Source organism: Amblyraja radiata, chromosome 37 (genome assembly GCF_010909765.2).
Source record: "Amblyraja radiata isolate CabotCenter1 chromosome 37, sAmbRad1.1.pri, whole genome shotgun sequence".
Classification (NCBI taxonomy): domain Eukaryota; kingdom Metazoa; phylum Chordata; class Chondrichthyes; order Rajiformes; family Rajidae; genus Amblyraja; species Amblyraja radiata.
Window position 1 is genome coordinate 20,270,886 of NC_045992.1, and position 12,604 is coordinate 20,283,489.

General features: G+C 46.0%; 2 non-coding genes across 2 annotated transcripts; one reads left to right on the forward strand and one right to left on the reverse strand.

Annotated features, from left to right (window-relative positions):
- Positions 1-503: 503 nt before the first annotated feature.
- trnan-guu lies at positions 504-577 on the reverse strand. The gene has a single exon. It is a non-coding gene; the product is annotated as a tRNA-Asn (tRNA).
- An 11,696-nt stretch (positions 578-12,273) lies between these two features.
- Positions 12,274-12,345, forward strand: trnag-ucc. The gene has a single exon. It is a non-coding gene; the product is annotated as a tRNA-Gly (tRNA).
- The last annotated feature ends 259 nt before the right edge of the window (positions 12,346-12,604 follow it).

A 12,604-nucleotide genomic window follows, 5' to 3' on the forward strand; every position in this document is an offset into this window, starting at 1 on the left:
TGTGCACCCGCATGGACCCCATCTATGCCTGCCTCTTTGTCCGGTACGTCGAACAATCCCTATTCCAGGCGTACACTGCCCCTTTCCCCGAACTCTATTTCCGTTAAATTGACGACTGCATGTAACCCCAGCATTCCTTCTCTCTTCTTCTCTCGCCCACACAATTCGCACCAAGTTCTCGTTCTTCACTAGCTAACCGTTAACAATGGCCTGTTTCCATTATCATCGTTCCTTTTTTGCTTAATTTTCAATCATTTTTTCCATATCCTTCTACATTAATATCTATATCTCCCGTTTCCCTTTCATTTTATAGGTCTAAGAATGGTCTCGACATGAAACGTCACCCATTCCGTCTCTCCAAAGATGCTGTCTGTGCGGCATAGTTACTCCTGTTACACCGCAGGAAGGCTCACAATGAACAGAGTGGGGCGGCAGCAGGGAGTGCCCGCCTCCGTAGAGATGTTACTTAGCTGTCAACGACATGCATAGCAAAATATCACGAGCGTCCCTGGGTGGGCTCGAACCACCAACCTTTTGGTTAACAGCCGAACGCGCTGACCGATTGCGCCACAAAGACAACCTGACAGAGTGGCAAGAAATTATGCATTCCCGAGTTGGGAATGGGTGGCCTGGGACACAGCTGGGAAACGGCTTTTCACAAACGGCACCAATGATTTTGGCCCGAGGGTCGTATTTTTTCCAAAATAAACTTTATTGCGAAAAATGACAAAAAATGATATACAAACAGTGCATGCACCCTTCCGACATTTGCGGCGTTTATACAGACATCCATCGGCGTATATTCCACTCCTGTTCACAATCTCATTTTATATCAATCCCCCTCATCACTCACGCGTCCACATTGCCATGGACATCATAAACCAGGAAAGTCCGGAATCACTCAGCCTCCTGTGTACAGATCCGGACCCTCTTAAAGGAAGGATACATATGTGATGGCGCGAGTGCAGCATCGACTCCCCAGGTTTGAGCAGTGAGAAGCGGTTAAGGAACGTGTGTCGACAATCTTTGGCGTTCAGTGGATGAGTGTTGAATCATCGCGTAGTGCACAATCTGGTCCGCAAGACATCGGGGTCGGAGCCATGAGGCAAATTTACAGATCAGTAATGAAGCCATTTTTACTTGTCTCCGCAGATTATCCACCGACCTTTTCAGTGTAACCAAAAGCTTTGCTGTATTGTCACTTTTTTCCATACTTATTTCCGCGGATTATTCATTTAGGCAGCACCCAATCACCACTCCTTCAAAATTACGCGCAACTCAGTTTCGCATGGCGGACTGCTACTGCCGTAGTCGTCAGGATTCGCACCTGCGCTGGGAGACCCCAATGCATTTCATGTCGATCGCCTTACTCGGCCCACGTCTACCGCGCTCGACCAAGGGCATATTGCATTGGATGTTATCTGCATGTCCTAAGAGGGACGAGGACAGTATTGATCCCAGATTCGGGGAAGCACGACTGTCGTGACCTAACGCTAGAAAGTGCCGGAAACATGCAATCATGCAAGGCTGGGACAGGCTTCCTGCTCCAGGCTCTGCGCTCCGTGCGGTGAGAGCGTTCCCGTCGGTCTGCCATTGATGGGGCCTCAGGATACTGCCTTCATAACAAGAGGATTTCAGTATAGGAGTAAAGAGGTTCTTCTGCAATTGTATAGGGCTCTGGTGAGACCACATCTGGAGTATTATGTACAGTTTTGGTCTCCTAATTTGAGGAAGGACATTCTTGTGATTGAGTCAGTGCAGCGTAGGTTCACGAGATTGATCCCGGGGATGGCGGGACTTCATATGAGGAAAGATTGAAAAGACTAGACTTGTATTCACTGGAATTTAGAATGATGAGGGAGGATCTTTTAGAAACATACAAAATTATCCACGTTCTTATTCGCCCTTGCTATTGCACCACTAGCCGAAAGTGTTAGAGAACATCTGGAAATATATGGGTATAATACTAAAAATACAATTAATAAAATCTCTCTATATGCAGATGATGTATTACTATATATTACAAACCCAGAAATCAGCATTCCAAACTTGTTAAATCTTATAACTCAATTTGGTTTATTTTCAGGAAATAGAATTTTTTGGAATAAAAGTGAGATTATGCCAATAACAGAACCTAATTTATATATATTGCAACAATCACCTTTTAGAATAGTCGATGACAATTTTAAATTTCGAGGAATTTATGTGACCAAGAAATATACTTCTTTATTTAAATCAAATGGTACTTAATAAATTGCATAAGAATATTCAATATTGGAAAACTCTTCTAATTTAAATGCTCGGTAGAATTAATGCTAGAAAAATGATTTTCCTTCCGCAATTGCTATACATTTTTCAATCAATTCCTGCATATCTCCCAAAAAAAAGCTTTAAAAAAGTAGATTCTATAGTGACAAGTTTTATTTGGGATTATAAGAACCATAGAATAAGCAAAAAACACTTATGCAAATTGAAGACCAAAGGAGTATTAGTTTCACCAAATTTTTTATTTTACTTTTGGGCAGTCAATGTCAAAAATATGAATTTTTGGTTGGAAGATATGGATCAACAGCCAGACTGGTTAACAATGGAAAGGGTAGATTGGTTGCCTTTTGAAATTGGTCCGATTCTATAAGCTCCGACAAAATTGAATTAAAAAATCTATCGTGAAAACCATATAATATATAATGGTATTCGAATTTGGAAACAACTAAAAAAGATATTAAAATTGGATAATTTATCATTTTCTCTCCCCATTGCAAATAATCCTTCATTTAAACCCTCAGTGTTGGATAAAGGTTTTGTACAAGAGAAAAATCGTGGAATTAAAAAGATGGGGCATCTTTATAGAAATGGTATTTTTCTCTCGTTTCAGGATTTACAACAGAATTACGGATTCATTCAAATTTTTTTTTTTAGATATTTACAACTTAAAGATTATGTTAAATCACATACACAAGAATACAGAACTAGAGGACCAGAGGTTCTAGATGAATGTATGAATAAACACCCTAACACAGTCATGTTAATATCTTACATTTATAATACTCTTTTAGACAGTGAGATTCCGTCGACGGATTTATATAGACTGGCATGGGAAAAGGAATTAACCCAACCCATAACAAAAGATATTTGGGACGAAAGCCGACAATATATACATCAATGTTTGTTAAATGCCAGACATTCTTTAATACAATTTAAAGCACTACATAGACTGCATTGTTCTAAAACAAAATTAAATATAATATTTCCTAATATCTCCCCTATCAGTGACAAATGTCAATACCCCGCCGCTAATTTAACCCATACTTTTGTAAATTGTATAACAATTAAAAATTACTGGATGGATATTTTTTAAATAATCTCTGTAGTTGTTAATATCCAACTGGATCCTGATCCTAAATTAATAATATTGGGCATATCAGAACAATACCTAAAACTTACAACAAACCAACGAAATGTCCTTGATTACAGTATAATAATCGGAAAAAAATTAATATTAAAATTTTGGAAAAACCAAGCAACCCCCACAATCAAGATGTGGATTATGGGGATGTCGGCGACCTTACATTTGGAAAACATTAGATTTGTCTTAATTTACAAACCAGAATTATATACTAGAATATGGTCTCCATTTATAGATTATTTGAAGGGGTAGATTGGGCCGGCGCGGAAGCCTGACTGAAACCTGAATCCAGGACTAGATGAATAGTTATGTCCTCTGACCTACGGACCTAACTCCTAAGTTGTATTATTGACAGTTTATTCTCTTTTTCTAATTTCCTTTCTTTCTGTCTTTATTTTTCTATCTATAAATATAAATAAATAATAATAAAAAGAAACATACAAAATTATAAAAGGACTGGACAAGCTAGATGCAGGAAACATGTTCCCAATGTAGGGCGAGTCCAGAACCAGGGGCCACAGTCTTAGAGTAACGGGGAGGTCATTTAAGACTGAGGTGAGAAAAAACGTTTTCACTCAAAGAATTGTAAATTTATGGAATTCCCTGCCACAGAGGACAGTGGAGGCCAAGTCACTGGATGGATTTAATGGAGAGTTAGCTAGAGCTCTAGGGGCTGGTGTATTCAAGGGAAATGGGGTGAAGGCAGGAACGGGTTATTGATAGGGGACGATCAGCCATGATCACAACGAATGTCGGTGTGGCTCGAAGGGCCGAATGGCCTCCTCCAGAACCTATTGTCTATGTTTCTATGATATGGCCTCCAGGTAATAATGGCGATCGGGGATTTCGCCGGGTGTTTCGCTCTGGGCGGCCGGGTTTACTTTCCTAATTGCCTATCAATCCGACGGGCTTGCTGGGCGGCTTCTGAGGATTGTCACCGGGCGACCACGTCTGTATTTGTTTTCTGTTATTTGTTTTTAAATCTCTGAATGGGCTCGCACCGCCTTACCTCTCTGAGCTGCTCCACACATACGCTCCTGCCCGGTCCCTCAGGTCAGCTGATCAGCTGCTCCTGGAGGTACCGAGGTCTAAGCGGAAGCTCAGAGGGGATAGAGCCTCCTCTGTTGCTGCTCCGGCATTCTGGAACGCTCTGCCGTTGACCGTCAGACAGGCCCCCTCACTGTCCATCTTCAAATCCAGTATTAAAACACATTTATACTCCCTGGCTTTTGACCATGCATGAGACTTTGCTCCTGCTTGTAGTGTTTTTTATTATTTCTTTATTCTGAATATATTTACTTACTCCATCTTTTAACTGTTATTATTGGTGTGTATTAACATTTTTGTCAATGATTAGTGATGTACAGCACTTTGTTGCAACTATGTTTGTTTTTAAAGTGCTTTATAAATAAAATTATTATTATTATTATTATTATTGTATGGGCGGGATTCACTTACTTCTCGAGCGGGTGAGTGCGGCGGATTGTCTTCTCCCAGCCCCCAATAGTCAGCGGATGGAAGCGGCCGACGCGAATTGGTGGGGCTGCGCAGGTGCACTCAGTTGTAAAAGAACGGTGACCGGACACTTCCCTGTTTCTCTACCCACAGGTGCAGCGTGAGCAGTGAAGTAACACCTCAACTTTAAGAAGTTACTATACAAAGGGGGTGCCGTTGTGTCCCTGTCAAACGGGAGGACTGGTCCCCCAACGCAACCCAATCCCCATCGTAATATTCCACCACTCACCCGTTCCCCCAACGCAATATTACAACACTCACCCATAGCCCCTAAGTGCGCGGGCGTGGCTCACTTCCCGTCCTTCTCCAGCACACCCTCCACCTACTATTCATTTGTGGGCGGGGAGAAGGGAAGGGGAGGGTGGAGGGAAGTGGGCTGTGTGATGGAGGGTTGTGTGTAGGCGGGAGGAGAGGTGTGTGGGCGGGAGGGGGGGCGGGGGGTGGTGTGGGCGAGCGGAAAGGGTGTGTGGGCGGGGGAAATGTGTGGGAGGGAGGGGGACGAGTATGGGGCGGGGGGGGGGTGGTGTGGGGGCGGGGTGTGGGGCCGGGTGGAGGGATGTGGGGGCGGTTTGAGGTGTGTGAGGCTGGGGGGATGGGTGTGGGGGAGGGTGGAGGGATGAGGGGCCGGAGGTGTGTTGGGGCGGGGGCGCGTTGTGTGGTTGGGGGGTTGTGGACAGGACCAACGACTGACGCCAACTGCATTCCTAACGACTTCCAGTGTGTTCTGGATGACACTTCCCCCCACCAAGTTTCCAAACCAATCCCCCGTCACTTCCGCCACCTACAAAGTGAACACTCCATCTCCACCCATTCACGCCCTCCACAGAGACGCTCACTGCAACTCGTTGGTTAATCCATTTCAACCCACACCATGTATTTGCAACTACGGGAGATGTACCACGTGTCTCTACACCTCCGCCCCCGCCTCCATTCATGGACCCCAGCAGACCTTCCAAGCGAGGCCAACGTTCATGTGCACCTCATCGGACTCACCTACTGCATGCGCTGTTCCCATTACAGCCTATTGTACATCGGTGATACCATGCGGTTTAAACTTAGAATTTTTAAATTTTAGGTGACATATATCAATCACCGAAACCCCATCGCTTTTCCCCACTCCACACCTATTGTTTCGGCTATAGCCTTTGTCCAACCAACGTATTGAAGCAGCCACCACCAGTGCTAACCGTTTGCCCTGTCTCTCCTCTCTTCCATCTCCCCCCTCCCCACCCCCCCCTCCCCCTCGCCCTAATCAGTTTGAAGAAGTGTCCCAATCCGAAACGTCATCTACCTATGTTATAAAATTTACAAAATTCTTAAGGGGTAGGACAGGCTAGATGCAGGAAGATTGCTCCCGATGTTGGGGAAGTCCAGGACAAGGGGTCACAGCTTAAGGATAAGGGGGAAATCCTTTAAAACCGAGATGAGAAGAACTTTTTTCACACAGAGAGTGGTGAATCTCTGGAACTCCCTGCCACAGAGGGTAGTCGAGGCCAGTTCATTGGCTATATTTAAGAGGGAGTTAGATGTGGCCCTTGTGGCTAAGGGGATCAGAGGGTATGGAGAGAAGGCAGGTACGGGATACTGAGTTGGATGATCAGCCATGATCATATTGAATGGCGGTGCAGGCTCGAAGGGCCGAATGGCCTACTCCTGCACCTAATTTCTATGTTTCTATGTTTCTATGTTATTCAGGGATGCTGACGAACCCGCGGAGTTACTGCAGCACTCTGTGCCTTTTTTTGTAATGCAACATCTGCAGTTGCATGTTCCAAACATATATACTAATCTATTTAATCATGCGGTCTATATATTTCAACTACTTGCCGATTCGAGGGCTTATTTGAATATTTCTTAGTAATTGTCTTAAGTAGAGACCGTTCCCTGCGTACCTCGCTGGTTAAAACATCCTTTTCCTTCCCAAACTAAGTCCTTCCCGGTACATTCCCGGTACATTCCTCTGCACCGCCTACAGTACTTACATGAAGTGCAGAGGTTCACTTGCTCCTCCTCCAAGCTCATCTACTGTGTCCGTTATTCAAGGTGTGGACTCATATACATCGGCGAGCCCAAGCTTAGAATGGGCCATCGTTTCGCTCAGCACCTTCACTCAGTCCGCCTGGATCTACCTGGTCTGCTGGTTGCCAATCTCATGCATTCCCCTTCCCATTCTAATGCTGACCTTTCTGTCCTGGGCCTCCCCCATTGTCCGAGTGAGGCTAAATGCAAATTAGAGGGACAGTATATCATATTCCGCTTGGGCAGCAACAACCTAGTGGTATGAAGAGTGATTTCTCTAACTTCAACTAATCCATGTATTCCCTCTCTCTTCATCCCTGCCCCTCCCGTCGATCCAGGTTCTCGTTCTTGACCAGTAAATAGTTGGCAATGGCCTTTCCCTTATCAACGTTCCTTTTTAGTATTTTATGTGGGGGTGAGGGGTTGGATAAGGGGCAACCGTTTCCCAGTCACTGCCTGGCGAGGATGCAACTATTCTCCGAGTCGCGTCCTCGCCCCACTCCTCGCGGCCTACCAACTGGATTGGCGCGGCCTTTGCTGCCGGGGATCGGACCAGAGCTTCAGCAGCGGCGGCGCAGCGCTGGATACATCGCGGAGCGGGCGATGCCTTACCTGGGATCGCCGTTTAAAGCTCCGATGTGTTGGGCCTGCTGCATCAACATCGCGGAGCTGTGGTTTGGAGCGCTCCCAGCGCGGGCGGCGCTGACCAACATCGCGGATTTGTGGGACCCTTTGCCGAGGGCCGCCGGCGTTGAATCTCCGCCCAGCTCGGCCTGTGGACTTTGAGAGACGCGGACTACGGTAGGAAGTGGCTGATTCTGAGTCCAAGCCGCTGAGGATGTTCATCTCGGCGAGAGGGGCCGCCCGTAACGGCAACTGCGGGGGGTGGGGGCTCGGATCGCCAATTACTGAAGCTCACAAATAATGTCACACCCTACGTTGTAGCATTCCTGTGGTTATTGCCACAGTATCAAGGGGGGGGGGGGGAGAAAAAGAGGGAGAGAAGATAATGAAGTGGATTAAGAGAAGCTGGTAGCCATCTCTGGATCTAATTTTGACACCGATGGAAACTACTGCAGATGCTAGAATCTCGACGAAACACAACGTTTTGCACGAACTCAGCGTGTCGGGCAACACCTGTGGAGAGAATGGTCAGGAGGCGGTTTGGATTGTGACCCTTCTTCACATTGATTATGGTAGGGAGGGAAAAACTGGAAAAAATAAGGGGTGCAATATGTCAGGCAGGTGGTAAGTGGCCGCAGTTGTGGGGGCTTTAACTGGCAGACGGGTGGAATAAATGAACTAGACTAGAGGTAAAAAAAAAACAAGTTTCAGAAAGGGAATCAGATCAGGTAAAGTGGAGTGAAATGTAAAACCAGGGGGGTGGTGATATAGTTGGAAGGTAGCAGGGAGGAGATGACACGTGGGGTCGAAGGTGAAATGCGGATAGAAGGTGAAATGGGGAGTGTCGGGAGAAGGGGAAAGGAGTATGAATTCTGCGGTAAGATACTGGGAGAATCTCCCGTCTCGAGCTCACTGCAGTCCGCACTGCCCAATGTATGAGTTAATATGACATCTGTACAGATGGGTTAGTGAGTGAGATTGCAGACGACAGTGGGATTGGTGCAGTGGCCGCTAGTGAGGAAAGTTGTCAAAGCATTCTGCGTGATAAGGATTATCTGCAGGTGTGGAGGAGGGTGGGAGGGGGTGACAGATGGAGTTTAATCCGAGAAACTGTGAGTTATACTTTGGAATGTCGAATTAAAGGGGAACGTATCAGTTTACGGCAAAATTTCAATAACTGATGTGCGGGGAGACCCTGAGGTCTTAGCTGCCTGAAAATGACAACGCTAATAGATAGACTGGTATATATGCATATCGTTTTGTTGGGACTCAATATAACAATGAGGAAGTCACAATGCAGCCCTCGAAGACTTTAATTGGACCTCATTTTGAGTCTCGCGTTCACTTCTGGTCGCTCCATTACAGGAACAATGTGGAGGCTCTGGAGGCGGCGCAGACGAGGTTTATTACAATGCTGCTTGGAATAGGGGCATTGCCTACATGCAAAGGTGTGACAGGCTTGGATTGCTTCATCTGATCGTTGGAGGTTGAGTCCTGATACACGTATATATAGCTATGAAAATATAGATATTGTCGACACTCAGAACCTTTATCCCAGGGTGGATGTTTCAATGACGAGAGGGTACGACTTTGAAGTGGGAGGTGGAAAATATAATGGATATGTGTTCGGCTAGCCTTTTTTAAACACATAATTGTGGTACGCACTCCTAGTGCTGGTGTTGGAGGCAGATAACATAGTAGCGTTGACAAATATTGCATATATGTAGATGGATATGCAGGGAATGGAGGGATATGGATAACAGGTAGGCTAACAGATTAGATTAATTTGGCATAATGTACGAAATTGATATGGTGGGCCTTAGAACCTTTTTCTGTTTTAAGTTCATTCCGAATGTTCAAACAACGTCACCTCAATAACTAGATTCTTGTGGCTCTCACCATTTTTCAATCAAAATGTTCAAAACACGTCCTGGAATACCGGTTATATTTAGAAAGAGAAAAATTGTTCCCTCATCAAGGAATTGAATCCCGGTCTCCCGCGTGACAGGCGGGGATACGAAACACTATGAAGGAGAAAAGGTTGTGCACTCTGTTTTGAGAAGCAGAGCAAGGAATGTAGGTGCAAGGGGAGGGGGGTCGAGCGGGGTGAAATTGGTGCGAGTCCAGATGGAGCACAGGTTGGGGAAGTGGGGGGCGTGATTGGTTACTTAAAATGGAAAATTCAATGTTCATGCCTTTAGATTTGTATTCACCGAAAACCTGCACATTTCAGACTTTCACTTCTCACCGTCTCACTCATCTGTTCTCGGCCTCTTCATCGAAACATCGCTCATTAAAGGACGTGCTCGTGTTGAATTATTTCCTAAGGATGTGGTTTCTCTTTTTTAAACGAGTGTAAACGGAACTACGAGTCCTATTCTGTTTTTTTTGTTAGAAAGCAACAGCGGGCCTGGTGATCAAGTCACAGAGTCACACTGCACTGTAGGCGGTTCGGTTCTCCAATTGCCGATGGAATCCTGAACACGTCTGCCTTCCATCTGCAGCAGGTCCTGGCCGTAGCGTCACCCATCCTTTTTCTTCACAGATTCCGCCATACCCGCTGAGATACTCCAGCACTGTTTGCCGCTCTTTGGTATCATGGAGCGCGTTCCATTCCAGCTCATCGTGCTGTGTGTATTTGTGGTGTCCGAGATCGAAACTTACTCAACTACTGGACATTCGTTCTCTAAAAAGGGAAGGAATGGAGGACTTTGACTTTGACTTTGTATTCCACCGGTTGGCGCTAGCAATGGCTGCCTCGCCAACAGTCTGTCTGTCCGTTCCTTATTTGTTTGTTGGTGTGGGTTAAATGTATCTCCGTCGTAACCTATCTCCGTCCACACTGCGGCTTGACGTCGAGTAGTTGGCGGCCTTTGCTGGAAACCGACTTCAGTAGCTCCACCGCGGGAGCCTGCGGACCTACCGTCGTGGAGCCCGCGATCCTTTTGTCAGGGATCGATCACCGAGCACCCCCGCGGGAGCCTGTGGACTTTAACATCATGGGCCTCGCGGCGTCTGGTCAGAGACCGACCTCGAGAGCTCCTAGCCGCAGGAGCTTCGACCGTCCCGACGCGGGAGCTTCGATCCCCAATACACACAAATGCTGGACCTACTCCGTGGGACAGGCAGCATCTCTGGAGAGAAGGAATGGGCGACGATTCGGGTCGAAACCTTTTTTCAGACTACGATATAGCTAAATGAATAGATGTAGACACATATGCGAATAATTTTGAATGAATGCAGACACAGGGACAGTAAACTGCAGATGACGCTTTACATGGCGGGATTGTAGACCGTGACGCATGGAGGGAGAACTATAGTGAGACCCAGTGGCTGGAGTGAGATCCAGCCACTAGATGCTATTAGATTCTAGTTGTACAAGACCGTGAAAACTTCCACCATGTCACTTCACATTTCACCTCTCTCCTATCTGATACCATTTTGTTCCTATTTCATCTATGCCCCTTGTCCACTCGCGGAGAAGGTCAGAAGGACGATCAGAGCGGCCGTTAATCCTGGACCCGACCGCGTCACTAGCTCAGCATTTCATCTTTCCGTATAAAGTGTTTCCGTATAAACTCCGCGCCGTGGAATTGAATCACTGCCTCCCACGTGACAGGCCAACAAACTGTCCATTTTATTAGCGAAGAACTGTAATCAATAATGCAATCACTCGTTCAGATGGAAATGTCAATGTCATGGCTTCTTTGACAGTAAAATTCGCCTATCAGAAATCGACCGCACCGTGAAGTATCTGTACCTTTTATCTATCTTTCACTTATAGTCATCAAGTACCAGCCGAATTCGGGGTCCATTCTGCGGCCAATTGTCTGTTTATCGAAAGAACATTTATAATTGAAAAATGACAGAGAGTGCAGGAGTAACTCCACGAGTCAGGAAGCATCTCTGGATAACCGATAGGCGACGTTTTTCATCGGAACCGTTTCTTCAGACAGATCCCGCTCATGGTAAAGATGAGACAATGGTAGTTTAGCATTTGTAAATTATTGAAGAGTGAGAGATGTCTCGGGTGTATGCGGGAAGGGACTGGACAAGGGGACAATGTGGAATCGAAGTATTTGGGGATTACTTCATTTGGACAGGAAGAGGCAAATAAGTTGGAGATGGAAGCGGGCAAAAAAGGATATGGAAGCGGGCAAAGCGGGGCTTAGGGAAGATAATGTTAAAGACTGTGGATGGGAAGATCGGCTGAATCATCGAGTTGCACCGTGGTAAAGGTGCGGCAATGGTGGGCTAGAAAGTGATAGTTATTTTGGAAGGGTGTGTTACGTGTCTCGAATGTAGAATCTCAGTCCGAAGAAAGCCTCGACCTGAAACATCACCTAACGCTGTCTCAAGAGATGTTGCCCGACCCTCTGAATTATTCCAGTATTTTGTGTCGTTTTTTGTAAACCAGCATTTGTAGTTCCTCGTTGCAACATTGATAAAAAATATTGAATTTCGTGGTCGCTGACGTGAGAGGCAGATGTAGAGAGATCTGTTGCAGATGCCGACTCTCATTTTAGTCGGATTCCGGGTGAATAATCACTAGGTCCAGTGCAACTCCGGCCCCCCGGCGAATGGGGACTTCAAGAGGACAGAAATGGCCGAGGTCGATAACTGATCCTTCGGGAATCAGCGCCGGGATTGATGATCGAGCTACAACAATAGAAACTATCCAGTACCCTTACCTCCCGCAGCATCATGCGGCGATGGTGGTATAGTGGTGAGCATAGCTGCCTTCCAAGCAGTTGACCCGGGTTCGATTCCCGGCCATCGCAGTTTGAAGAATTTTAATTTCCTGATGTTGAAACTACCAACCTCTTCCAGAACTCGAAGTGCCGAGAAGTCTATTCCGCTAATTTGACGTACATTCATTTGAGTTAGATCATTTCCATGGATGGCGATTCCATCTCATTTTGGTTAATTGGTGTTCCCTGTTCACTGGCGGATGGATCAGTGTAGGAATTCATTCCCTCGTCATTGTCCTGGTAAATTGATGTCTGCTGCTCACTTTTTTTCCATTTGCCCAGATCAAAC